We start from the raw sequence: 14281 nt of genomic DNA on the forward strand, positions 1-14281 counted from the left end.
AAAAAAAAAAAAAAAAAAAAAAAAAAAAAAAAAAAATGATTGAGATGGTAAATTTTATGTACTGTAGTTTTGTAGAATTTTAGCTTTGGGGAAGCTGGGTAAATGGTACACAGAGTATCTCATTATTTCTTTCAACTGCATGTGAATCTACAACGATCTCAAATGAAAAGTTTAATGAAAAAATTAAAAAATTGCAATGGCATACATTAAAAGAGAAAAATATTTAGAACTGAACAGTAATGAAAATGCTGCATATCAAAGCTTGTAAGAAACAGTGTCAACAATTCTTGGAGAAATACTTATAGACTTAAATGCTTTTTAAAAAATAGAAGAATGACTGAAAAGCGAAACTAAATGTCAAATTAGTAAGTTCAAAGAAGAACAACAGAATAAACCTGAAGTAAGAAGGAAAGAGAAAATAAAAATAAGAGCATAAATCCATAATATGGAAAACAAATTTACAACAGAGACTCAACAAAACCCAAAAGGTGTTCTTGATAAAGAGTAATAATATTGAAATACCCGTGGAAAGATTAACCAAGAAATAAAAGAGAGGTGGCACAAATAAATAATACCAGATGCTGTAAAAATGAAATAGATTAAAGGATATTGCAACCAACTTTACAGGAATAAATATAAAGACTGAGATTAACTGAACAAATTCCTTGAATATAACTTACCAAAACTGACTCTGAGAAGAAATGGAAGGAGTCCCACCCCGCAGTGTGATGTAGCAGATCACAGAAGGCCATCCACATTTCCACCTCAACAATGAGAAAAAAACTCAGGTAAGTTGCAAGAGTTGTATTTTTGAAGTCATCACAGAGTTGTAGATAGACTAGATGACAAGCACTGGATAAGCTAAAATTCCAGAAAGGTAAGATCCCTGCCTAGGTAAGCTTTGGGGCATTTGCTGTTCTGGGCTGGGGTTGATTAAACTTTGGCTACTGAGAGGAAGAGAAACGTATTAGTCTGTTACTGTTGCTTATAACAGAATACCTGAAACTGGGTAATTTATAAATAAATAAAATATACTTCTTACATTTCAGGGGCTGGAAGTCTAAGTCCAGGGGGCACACCTGGTGAGGGCCTTCCTTTTAGTGGGATTCTCTACAGGGTCCTGTGGTGACCAGGGTGTCACTTGCTGAGAACAGGCTGAGCAGGAGAGCTACCCTGCTTAACCTCTCTCCTTATAAAGCCACCAGAACCATGCCCATGAACACCCATTAAGCCACCATCCCATTACTCTATGAATGAATCAATCTATTCACTGGGGCATGGTCCTCACAATGTAATCACCTCTAAATTTAAGGCCCCCTCTTTCAATTACCATTATTGGATTTCCCGCCCTCTTAACACGTACAATGGAGATTAAGTTTCCAATACATGAACTTTGGGGGGATATATTTGACCCATAGCAAGAAACCAGTGGGGCTTTCGATAGTCACACAAGTGGAATGTGATGTATTGAAATCTAGAAGTGCTCCAAAATGTTTAACCATTATAGTGGACTGAATTAGGTCCCCCAAAGCTCACTGAAGCTTGAAACGTGTTCCCCAAGTTTTATGTATTAGAAACTTAGCCCCAACTGTGACTGTTAAGATGGTGGGAAATCCTATTATGTTAATTGAAAGGTGGAGCTTTGAAGAGGTGATTGGATTGTAGGACCGTGCAGTAATGAATGGATTAAAAATGGTGGTCAAGGGCGTGGTTCTGAGGGCTTTAAAAGAAGAGGAGAGTCTGTCTTTCTCTTGCTCTCTCTGCTTCCACCATCTTGCAATGTGAGACCCCTGGGTCACTGTTACCACCACCAGATGGACTTTGGACTTCCCAGCCTTGGAAACTGTAAGCAATAAATGTCCTTTTTCTTTATAAATCACCCAGTTGCAGGTATTTTGTTACAAGCAACATAAAAGGACTAATATAACCATCATGGAAGTGCAAAGTAAAACTGCAATGAGATAATACTACATACCCACCAGAATAGCTAAAATTAAAGACTGACGACAGCAAATGTTGAAGATGTGGAGTCAACGGAGCTCTCATATATTGCTGGTGGGAATGTTAATTGTTTCAGCAACTTTGAGGAACTATTGGCATTTTCTATAAAATTAAATATATGCCTATCTTAGGACACAGCAATTCTAATGAAAAAGATTAACGTACTTATACAGGCAACAACATGAATAAATTTCACATGCCTAATGTTGAGTGAAAAAAGACAGTTACAATAGAAAACATACTGTAGTATTCCAATTACAAGAAGTTCAAGAACAGATAAAATTAATCTATTATAGCAGAAGTCAGGATACTGGTTACCTCTTGGTGGGGAACTATTTTCTGGGAAGGGCACAAGGAAAGCTTCTGATATGACGATAATATTTTATATATTGATCTGGTTAGTGGTTACACAGATGAATACATATAAATATTTCATAGACCTGTACCTTTAAGATTTATTCATTTGATATAAATTGTACTTCATTTAAAAAGCCAAAGATGCCTCAAAATACATGATAAAAAAATAAAGAGATGAATAAAATAAAAGAAGTTCATGTAGAGAAAAATATGATGATGTGTTATGAATCAAGGATAATGATTAAATTCAGTTCTGGGTATATGAGAACATAAAGTTTTATCAGGCATTCATTATTGCAGCCTCAGATTACAGGATTAGCTTTTGACTTCCTCATCCCACCCGCTGTTTATTCATATAGTTGTCTACAACCTGATCCTACCCTCCTCTAGTAACCATCTTAGCCGAGTCACTTTCATGGATCTATCTACTGTGACATGTCATAAACCAGATTGTGAGGCTGAGTGGTGAATTAGATGGACTATTTGATTTATACATGAGCTGCATGTCATATACATACAAAAACTAAAGTCAAGTTCTCATATAAAGGTTGGGGTGATGGGGAGCTGGGCCTGAACATTTCATTGGGAAATTAAGCAAATAGAAAAGGAGTGACTTTTGACTATTTTCTGCATCCTATTTAGAATATTTCAGTCGTGATTCAATGGGTTTCATTTTCACGTTGCTTCCCCCTAAAGCCTTGTTGGAGTCTTGAGAGCTGTGCCTGTCAATAAGTTATTTAAAAAAAAAATTGTTAAAGATGCCACTCTTGGAGAATTTACACTAGAGGGATGAGTTTTCCTCATTTCTGCCATTGCTCGTAGGTATTTTACACATTGATGATTTCTTTATACCTTCTCTCATTCCAGAAAGGTTTTTAGGTAATTGAGAAATTGAAATAGGATCACACATGTATAAAACCCTTAGGTAAAGAAAGCAGAGGGAAACCTAAACAAGGGTAGGAGGAGAAAAACGGTGAAGCCGTGGAGTAAATTTAGTGCCTAAAATAGCTGTTTCAGTTCTATATGCTTTACAAAGTGGCCTGAAAATTTGGTTCTCGGCTTCTCAGCAACCAGTATAAAAAAGGAAACAATTTATAACACGACTGAACCCACATACATTTGTTAACTATAGGATTTGCTAGATTTTTTTTATAAAGGGGGTTGAAGATCAGGCCTTTATTCAGTAATGTAATCCCCCAACACCCGTGCTTATTCAGACATAAACCTAGGATTTTTACCAGGAACATAAAGCTGCCGTAATTCCAACGACTTCCTGTAGTGGTCTCTCTCTCTCTCTCTCTGTATATCCTTCAAAAAGTTGTGGAAAAATAGAACTGAAAAGATAATATGAATCCTTCCATGACCTTTTTGAAGACCCCTCGTACACACACACACACACACACACACACACACACACACACACACACACACACACACACACTATATCATCTGACACATATATCTGAGAAGCTATAAGAGAATTTTGTCTTCCGGAAGCTACTTATTGCTTAGAGTAGATGGTAGAAAGTCTCTATGGTTATGTAAAGTACTTTTAACCTTTTATTGTCTGTTAGGGGTTTCATCAACAGAACTGCCTCTAGTTTTCAATTGCATCTTTTATGGACTGTTATGACTAGTTTTTTAACTAATATAAAGCATATTCCCGTCATACTAACAGTCAAGAATTTCTAGTCTTAGAACAATACTATTTTTTTGTTTGGGGTTCTATTTTGCTTTTCTAACTGAAAGGTAGATTTATTCCTGTTCAGTAAAATGCTGCTATAGATGATAATCGTATTAATAATAGATGTTACACTTACCCAGATTGTCTTGCAAATTTCTTCTACATAAATAAGGGGAAAACCGTCTATTTCAGTGGAGAAAACATCCGATGATCTGATGTCTGTTTTCTTGCTCCTGCGATGTTAGAGAAAAATGTTTTCTTCAAGTTCTAATGAAAGTCTACTCACCCTTTGCGTCTACCTCAATGCAAGCTCTAATGTGCTCAGTTAAAAACCTCAGAAGCAACAGGGTGTGTCTGATAATGAGAGGTTGGGGGAAGGAAGAATGCCAATTTGGTTTTACTTTCATTTCCCAGATCTGAGTTTATGGAAAGGCGTTTCTGAAAATGCTTTTTCGTAAGTCATCTGCCACCTTCTGGTCTGTTTAGTTAAAACCCGGAAGTTTAACATCTTTGCTTGAGAGTTTTGAGGGCTGGAGAGAGCTCTGTTTTCTTGGTTACAGACAATCTATGGAATATTGTGTCTTCATTGATCCCTTAGGAATACCACTTTTTATTGCAGTCCTGAACCTTGTGGAACTCCAGGTGGGGAAATAGTCTATGTTGGTATTTCACTGGCTTTCAAGGTGGACCAACTGTCCATCTCTGTTTACCTAATGTGTAAAGGAATGGCTTTCAGGGACTTCTTTGAGCCCCTTTATAAATACTAAAAGCCTCTGTGTTAGTTAAGCAGGACAGACCAGGGTTGTGAACCCCAATAGTCACCCTGCAGAGATTTATCTTTTCTAAGGTCAGTGTCAGCGCCAGGTTGAAAACTGCCTAAGTGAGTAGTGACAAAATAGCTGATATTTAAAAAATTAGCAGCAAGTACTAATTGTGTGTGCTCAATTAGCTTATGGTTTCCACATCCTGCAGTTGATTCACACTAGGTTTTTAAACATTTATTGGGTGCTTACCATGTACCATGTTCTAAGAGCTTTATATTCACTTTTTTACCCTTCACAACAATCCCCTGAGGTAGATACTATTATTATCTCCATTTTACAGGTGAAGAAACTGAGGCACAGAGAGGTTAACTAGTGTGGCTAAAGTTTGCACAACTAGTATGTGGTAGAGTAGAGATTTGAACTCAGGCTTCAGGCCAGTGCTCTAAGTCTTGAACTTTAGGAAGAAATAGGTGGCTGTGAAGGAGAGCCGAGATATAACCATTAGACTCATTACCCACCCCCAGGAGCCATCCTAGTAAGGGAATCCTAGGGCCTGTGCTCCAAGCCTGAGTCCCACTATCCAGGTGGACCGGTGTGATGTTTAATTTTATGTATCAACTTGATTGGGCCACAGGATGCTCAGATATTTGGTCAAACACTATTCTAGGTATTTCTATGAGAGTGTTTTTGGATAAGTTTAACATTTAAATAGACTGAGTAAAGCAGATTGCACTCCATAATGAGGGTGGGCCTCATCCAATCAGTTGAAGGCCTGAACAGAGCAAGGCTGAGTAAGAGGGAGTTCATCTTACCTGACTGACTTTGACCTGGGACTTTGTTTTTTTCCCCACCTTCAGACTTGAACTGAAACATCAGCTCTTCCTGAGTTTCAAGCCTGCCCATCTTTGGTCTAAAACTACACAATCAACTCTCCTGGTTCTCAGGCTTTCAGTCTCAGACTGGACCTTATACAATCAGTTCCCCTGGGTCTCCAGCCTGTCAACTGCAGATCTTGGAACTTGTCAGCTTCCATAATTGCATGAGACAATTCTTCATAATAAATCTCTTTGTATATGTAAATATATAAATGTGTGTGTGTGTGTGTGTGTGTGTGTGTGTGTGTATTTATACAGTCATGTGCTGCATCATAATGTTTTGGTCAACAATGGACCACATATACAGTGGTGGTGCCATAAGGTTATAATGGAACTGAAAAATTCCTATTGCCTAGTGACATCATAGTTGTTGTAGTGTCATTGCACAATTACTTTTTTTTCTTTAATTTAGTGTAGCCTAAGTGTATGGTGTTTATAAAGTCTACATTAGCTGTATTAGTCCTTTTATGTTGCTTGTAACAAAATACCTACAGGTAGGTGATTTATAAAGAAAAATGACATTTATTGCTTACAGTTTCTGAGGCTTGGAAGTTCAAAGTCCATCTGGTGGTGGTGACAGTGACCCACGGGTCTTACATTGCAAGATGGTGGACACAGACAGAGCAGAGAGAGAGAGAGAGACAGACTCTCCTCTTGTTTCAAAGCTCTCAGAACCATGCCTCTGACCACCATTTTTAACCCATTCACTAGGCATGGTCCTACAGTCCAATCACCTCTTCAAGGCTCTACCTTTCAATTACTGTAACAGGATCCCCCATCCTCTTAACAGTCATAGTGGGGGCTAAGTTTCAAATACACAAACCTTGGGAGACAATTCAAGCTTCAGTGAGTTTTGGGGGGACATAATTCAATCCACTACAGTAGCATATGGTAACTAGGCCTTCACATACATTCACCTCTTCTAGTCCCTCAAGCTCTATTCGTGGTAAATGCCCTACACAGGTGTATCATTAAAAAAAATTTTTCAGGGCCAGCCAGGTGGTGCACTGCTACAGTGCGCCGCTTGGGAGCATGGTGGCGCTCCCGCCGAGGGTTCGGATCCCACATACAGACCGGCCGCTCACTGGCTGAGCGAGGGGTGGGAGCAACACCGAGGGTTGCGATCCCATGGCCCGTCCCGGTCCGGTGCAGGCGCGACACTGAGGGTTGCGATCCGTTGCCGGTCACGACAAAAGACAAAAAGGAAAGGAAAAAAAAAAATCTTTCATGTTGTATTTTCACTTTACCTTTTCTATGTTTCGATGTATTTAGATACACAAATACTTACATTGTGTTAGGATTGCCTACAGTATTCAGTACAGTAACATGCTGTACAGGTTTGTAGCCTAGGAAACAATAGGCTATGCCATTTAGCCTAGGTATGTAGTAGGTTACACCATCTAGGTTTCTGTAAGTACTCTTTTTGATGTTTGCACAACAACGAAGTCGTCTAATGATGCATTTCGCAGAACATATGCCTGTCATTAAGTGATGCATGTTTATATATATATACAGGTAAACACACACACATACACATACACGTATATATCCCATTTGTTCTGTTTCTCTGGAAAACCCTGACTAATACAACCAGGTTGTAAAGATTAACTTTTTGCTCTGCTGCCCATATTCCACCAGCTTATCTACTTGCTCAGACTCCCTGTGACACCAGGTCCCAGACCTTCAGCAAGGACAATTCCTCTCTTCTCTCCTTTGTCGCTCTCCCCATGCTGCCTCTCTAACCACCTAGACTAGCATTTCTCATTTTTAAAATTCCATTATTGCCCCTTTAATAAGGGACATTTTAAATCTAGTTTTTCTCCTCCCCCCATGAAATTTTAATGCTATACGTATACACTGTATTTGTATCTGTTTATCTATATTTGTGCTTTTTACATAAAAGAGGATGTCATATGACATTCAGGAATTGCAAATTAAAACAACAACGAGAAACCATATGTATCTATTAGAATGGCCAGAATTCAAAACACTACACTGCTAATTGCTGGCGAGGACAGGGAGCAGCAGGAGCTCCTATTCATTGCTAGTGGGAATGCAAAATGGTAAACCTTTATTGGAAGACAGTTTAGCAGTTTCTTACAAAACTAAACACATTGCTACCGAGGAGCAATTGTGCTCCTTGATATTTACCCAAATTAGCTGAAAATTTAAGTCCACCCAAAAACCTACACGCGGATGTTTATAGCAGCTTTATTCATAATTGCCAAAACTTGGAAGCAACTAAGATGTCCTTCAGTAGGTGAATGGATAAATGAACTGTGGTACATCCATACAATGGAATATTACTCAGTGCTAAAAAGAAATGAGCTGTTAAGCCATAAAAAAACATGGCGGAACCTCAAATGCAAGTTACTAAGTGAAAGAAGCCCCCTGAAAAGGTTATATATTGTGTGATTCTGACTGAATGACATTTTGGAAAAGGCAAAACTATGGAGAGAGTAAAAAGATCAGTGGTTGCCAGGGGTTAATGGTGAGGGGTGAATAGATGGGGCACAGAGGATTTTTAGGGCAGTGAAACTACTCGGTGTGATACTATAATGATGGATACATCTCATTATGAATTTGTCCAAACTCACAGAATGTGCAATACCAAAGTGAACCCTGATATTAAACTATGGACTCAGTGATAACAATGTGTCACTGTTCACATTATTCATCAGTTGGTAAAAAATATACCACTTTGTGAGTGACATTGACAATGAGGGAGGTTGTACTTGTGCGGGCCGCGGTGTACGGAAAATCTCTGGACCTTCTGCTCAATTTTGCTGTGTACCTACAACTGTTCTAAAAAAATAGTCTATTTTTTTTTTTTGCTCCCAAGAACCAATTTCTACCCCTTTGGTGGCGATAGAGCCCCAGTTGACAAGGTATGATCTAGACTCTAGACTTGCATGTGTTGTCTGCCTGGGTTTCTCATTACTTCATCCACTCTGTTGGCTCAGTCTTGCTGTTGCTGCAAGTGAATTTCTTGGGCCAGTTGTTTCCTGAAATACCCCTGTAGGATCTGGAAACTAATAATGCTTTGCCAGCTGAGGAGATTCTGCTGCTGAATTGTGACGTTGTCTAGCACTCTTTTCCCCCTGCCCGCCCAGACCTCAGCCTGGTCTTCAACCCATCAGCCTTCTCCTGCTGTGAGTAAGCCTTTCCAACGAATCCTGGGATGTGTCTGTCTCACTAGAAGAAATGCTCTATGTTTGAGAGAGATTCTCTGCTAAAGACCAGGGGATGTTCCTTCTCCTTTCCAGGCCTTCTTGTAAACTCTTAGTTGGAGTAAGGTGGTTTTTTGTTTTTAAACTATTTTAAAAATCCAAACGGTGAGGAGCCCCTTCTTAAGAGAAGATTGTCCAGAGGCAAGCTTCCTGGATACCATCTCATCAATGTTTCTCTTTTGACTCACTTGGGGTCTTTGAAGGTGGGAGATGATGTTTCCTTGGTTCTCTAATAAAATTATTATAGCGTAGAAAGCACAAAAAAAATTTGTCAAAACCTAGAAAGCCTTTGTAGTCTTTCTCATGTTTTCTTTCCTTTCTTTTGTGTTTACGTAAAATTTCTTTTGGGAACAGAACCACCAAAGTTTTGCATTTTTCATATTCTTCTTTCTCCCAAATGAAGGTAATATTAACCTTAGCCTGTGAGGCAGGACTTTTCCAAAGGTCCTGGGTACATTTCTCTTATTATTGATTCAGGGTAATTAGGACCATTACTCTCTTTTTGTATTGTTGTTCTTGGTTATTTTAAAAAAGATAACATTTACGATATATTGTCCTAATTAAATAATTGTTCAATTTAAAAAATCAGAAACATCCAGAAAACAACAAAGAGAAAGAAAAATAAGTAGAAAAGCAAAAGACACCTGTATTTCACTCCCCCCAACAATTGCTAATTAACAGTTTTGGTACATAACTTTCTAATCTTTTATGGATATGCAAATATTTGTCCCAACAATGGAAACATCTGGCATGTAATATTTTGTTTTTCCATATAGCAAAATATAGATTCTATTTTATCATGTCATTAAATAGACTTTTGTAGCATAAATGTCAAAACTTTTTATCTGGAAATTTTCAGAGGTAAACAAAGTAAACCAAATAGCATAATAAACCCCCTTTTATTCATTACACAACTTCAAATCTATTAACATTCTGCTATTCTCTCTCCCTCTCTCTCTCAATCTCTCTCTCTCTCTCACATTCTGATACTCTTGTTTTAGCTCCACCTGCCCTAAGGTAAAATCGGAGTGTGCATATACTAAATATAATCTGACAAATGATTTGACACACCTGAGTACCCACACCCCAATCAAGATATAGGACATTTTTGTTATCAAATGTCCCTTCCCAGTTACTGTTAACCTTTTCAGAGGAAATCACTCTTCTGATTTTTTTGTAACCATAGATTAATTTTACCTGATTCAGGTGTTCATACACATGGAGTCATATATATGTACTCTTCTGTGATTGGCTTCTTTTATTCCACAGAATGTTATTAAGGTTGGTCCTATTGTTACAAGTATCAGTAGTTTGTTCCTTTTTATTGTTGAATAGTATTCAGCTGTATAAATATACCACAATTTGTTTATCCATTTTCCTTTAGACAGACATCTGAGTTAGTTTAATTTTTGGCATTCGTGCATAAGGGTGCTGTGAGTATTTTTGTACAAGTCTTTTGATAAACATATGTCTTCATTTCTCTTAGGTAAATACCTTGGCTTGGAATTGCTGGATCAGGTAGGTGTGTATCTAGCTTTGTAAGAAACTGCCAAGTCTTTGTCGAAATTTATACCCGGAGCAACGCTCTTTAAGGCACTCTTTAAGTCTTCGTGTCATGCCACTGTCAGATCAAAATCAGATAAGGAGCTGGAGTCACCTCACTCAACAGTTTTCAAAGAAAAGATATACTGGCACTGTACACATCAGTATCAAGAGTGTGAGGCTTCCAGTCATGTCCAATTTTACCCCACAATGTCTGAGGGTAACTGGTGTTTTAGTTTAACTGATACCCATAATACCTGACCTGAATTGTATATTATGGTCTTATCACTTTAAGAATCAGATGTAGCACTCATTAGCAAATGTATATATTTTTACAATATCTGTAATGAACATCATTTCTAACTCCCAAGATTAGCCAGCAAAATGAAACTGCTTTGTACAAGTGAAATTTGTACAGTTAGAAATTTAATAAAATAGGTTGAAAGAACAAAGCAAAGTGACATTATGAGGGTCACATGTGGATATTGTATCCTCCTAGGCAGATCTTGCTCCTCTGCACACAGCTGGTATCTTTTAAATAACCACATGGATATTGCCTATTAACTCTCTAGAATAGTACTAACTTTTCTTTCTGGATGGACCTAAAAATGGTCTGCCATGACTCATTTTGAATGCCACTTTCCACTTTTCTAAGACTGTGAGAACAAGTTGAATCTTCCTGTGGCTATTTATAGCCAACATACATCTTCAGTCTTTAACATGAGCCTCCTTCAGGACTCCCTTCAGGAACTGGATTTTGCTCTATGAACTGCAGGTACAACATTGCCAGCTGTCCACCCTGGCAGGCCCAACTGCCACAGGGACTAGGCATATTTGGTTAGAGTCAGAGCATAGATGGGTATGTTTTACTTACTCAAGAGCTCAGCTTTAAGCAGAGACCTTTGACCTTTGACTTGTCTTAAAAATTTTCTTCCCTCTTGTTACATTTCTCTTTGTTAAGAGTCTGTTTGTAACTTTAAATACTATTCACATGATCAGAAATCCCACATCAGGATTATCATAGGTATTTCCAAACTAATATACAAGTTATCCTTTCAGAGTGACACCAAGTTTAATGTAAATTTATTTTTTTCTAATCTAGTCTCTTCATTTATCTAGTCATGTGTTTTGAGGAAATATTGAGAATATTGTTAATAGTGGAAAATAGAGTTACTGCTCCCTAAAGGATCTGCTGATCTAAAGGTCCTTATTTATCTGTTACTCATGAAATATTGTAATGTGGGCTTCACAGGCTTCAGTAGAAGCCATCCTGGCTCTTAGATCACTCATGCATATTTGGTGCTCAGTAATATTTTCTTTCTCAAATAAAAATGCAAAATGAAAACATTTCAAGTTGAAGAAACATCTTTGTGTAAATTTTTTTTTTCCAGTTCATACTTAACTTGAGCATGAGTAATAAACAAAAAAAACGGAGGGTTTGTTGGCTGGAGATAACATGAGGGCATGAGTCCTCATGAGGAGGTAGTTGAGGAAAGAGGCAGTAGAATTAACACACAATGTCACAAATAAATCCTCAACCCAGTAATTTTTTTTACTTTCAGGTTTCCTTGATAGCAACTCTGGAAAAGAGAACAGAGAGGTAGTCTTAAGAAAAAAATCACTTAAAAATTGTTGTTTTTATTTTCTGATGGACTTCCTTGAGCAGTAATTAGATCTCTATATTTTTGAAATGGGATAGACAGGAATTTAAGGCTACTATAAGTTTTTTGGTTTTTCTGTAAGTAGAATATGACTCTACCTGTGAAGGGGTCCTATGAATTTATTTTGGGCAAAGCATTTTAATGGGCTCTTTGATTCTATAAGAATAAAGCAAAGACTTTATTCCGAAATGGGGAGTTGGGATGTGAAGGTGATCTGGCTATGACATCTATCACCCCATTGATCTGGCTGAAATGGGGATTTGAACTTCTCTGCATAATAATGAAAAGCCTTGTCCTCATTGTGTGTAGGATGACTTCTCTGCATATTATATTTATTTTCAGGAAAAATGTAATTCTTTCTGGGGACCTCAGAGGGTTGGCAGCCTAATCTCTGAGTCAAGCATTCATGTTTAAGGATTGTTTCATCTGAGAGGATTGAGCACGGACCACTGTTGAAATGAGGGCTGCTGTGGTTTGAGTGTCCCCCCAAGTTCATGTTGAAGCTTAATCCCCAATGTGGTATTTGAAAGACGGGGCCTTTAAGAAGTGATTGGATCATGAGGGCCCTGCCATCATTAATGAATTAATCCATTAATGGGTGAATGGATTAATGGGTTATCATGGGTACGGACTGGTGGCTTTATAAGAGCACATGCATGTGCTCTTGCTCAGCCCTCATCACGTGATACCCTGCGTCACCATGGGAATCTGTAGATGGTCCCCACCAACAAGAAGACCCTCACCAGATGTGCCCTTTGACCTTGGACTTCCAGCCTCCAAAATTGTAAGAAATAGATTTCATTTTCTTGTAAATCACCCAGTTTCAGGTATTCTTTTATAAGCCACAGAAAAATAACTAATAACAGGGACTGAGTAGAGAGAAGTCCCCTAAGAAATCTTGTAAAGGGACCAGGCCTATGAACTTTGAGGATAGTTATGGCTAACAAGAGCATTTAATGGTTTTTCTTCATTTTATTATAACCTTTTTCTTGAAGTCAAGCCTTTAGTTATGTCTTGCTGAATTCTTTGGCAGAGTTGTAAAGAACTGAGGGACAGGCCTATGTCTACAGGTCTATGAATGCTTTGGGGAGTGCAAACACTTGGGAGGGCCTGTAACCAGATGGACAGGTGGACTGCAGAAGAGGGAAGCAGCCCTTTGGAGCAGGATCAGCAGCAGACATGGCTTTCAGGAACAAGGTCATGTTCGTGGTCCACGTGAGCATTCCCCAGGTTCATAGAAATACTTGTTAAGGGAAACCTAATAGGGCATAGATTTCTTGATAAGAGGAATTGGGTTTGAAGTCTGGAATATCTAAGTTACATTATAAGGAGATACAAAGGTCTGAATAAGTAAACATATTTGTTATTTAAATATTCAATTTAATCTATATTAGCACATTTTTTTACTTTATATAGGCAAGGCGTAGATCTTAAATTTCAAACTCTAGAATGCTGCTTAAGACTTTCTGGCTGATATAAATCTGGAAATGAACTTATGGGCTGGCATTCTGTTACTGGAAAATTGAAAGCAAGTATTGCCATGAGGAAACCATGCCTGAGATATTGTAGTCAGGGAAGACTTCCTGGTGGAGGTGACTCCTGAACTCAGTAGTGAAGGACAAATCAGAATAACTATATGGAGAATGTTGGATGAAAATAAGAGAATCTCAACAGAGAAAACAGCACGCATACATCACAGGTTGAGAAGTGAAGAGAACAATGAGGGTAGTGAAAGGAAAAAAGAAGCTAGAGGAGATGGGATCTAAAGACAAGGCGCAGATAAGGCCGCATTCGCAGCACACAAGAATGGCCAAAGGAACAAACTCACCTGTAAATGGGAGCAAGAGAATGGAGGTAGATGAAGCTTGTGACTACCTTGTTTTTTGCTCTCTTCCCCCTCCTGAAGCAAGGAGTTGAGAGAAGGGCGAAGAGTACAAGGAACTGTGTGTGTGTGTGTGTGTGTGTGTGTGTGTGTGTGTGTGTGTGTGTGTGTTGGTGGAGGGGCTAGATGGAGGATGGGGGATAAAATATTTACCTTCTGCATACATTTTTATCTGTACCAAGATGAGGTAAGTGGAACTCTGGTGTACATCTGTGGATTTGAGTTCAATAAGCCAAGGAGATGCTTTCACGGTGAAGACATATTTCAGAAAATTCTTAAAAATGG

The 14281-nt window shown here is 38.3% G+C and overlaps 1 protein-coding gene across 1 annotated transcript in view; it reads right to left on the bottom strand.

Moving 5' to 3' along the window:
* Positions 1 to 4254, bottom strand: part of SAMD9 (sterile alpha motif domain containing 9) — an 18786-nt gene extending 14532 nt beyond the window's left edge. Inside the window, exon 1 of the mRNA XM_008572306.1 lies at positions 4179 to 4254. The gene's annotated coding sequence lies outside the window, so the exon portion shown is untranslated. The remainder of the gene's footprint in view (positions 1 to 4178) is intronic.
* Between the last annotated feature and the right edge of the window lie 10027 nt (positions 4255 to 14281).

This window comes from Galeopterus variegatus, unplaced genomic scaffold (genome assembly GCF_000696425.1).
Source record: "Galeopterus variegatus unplaced genomic scaffold, G_variegatus-3.0.2 Scaffold46, whole genome shotgun sequence".
Taxonomy (NCBI): Eukaryota; Metazoa; Chordata; class Mammalia; order Dermoptera; family Cynocephalidae; genus Galeopterus; species Galeopterus variegatus.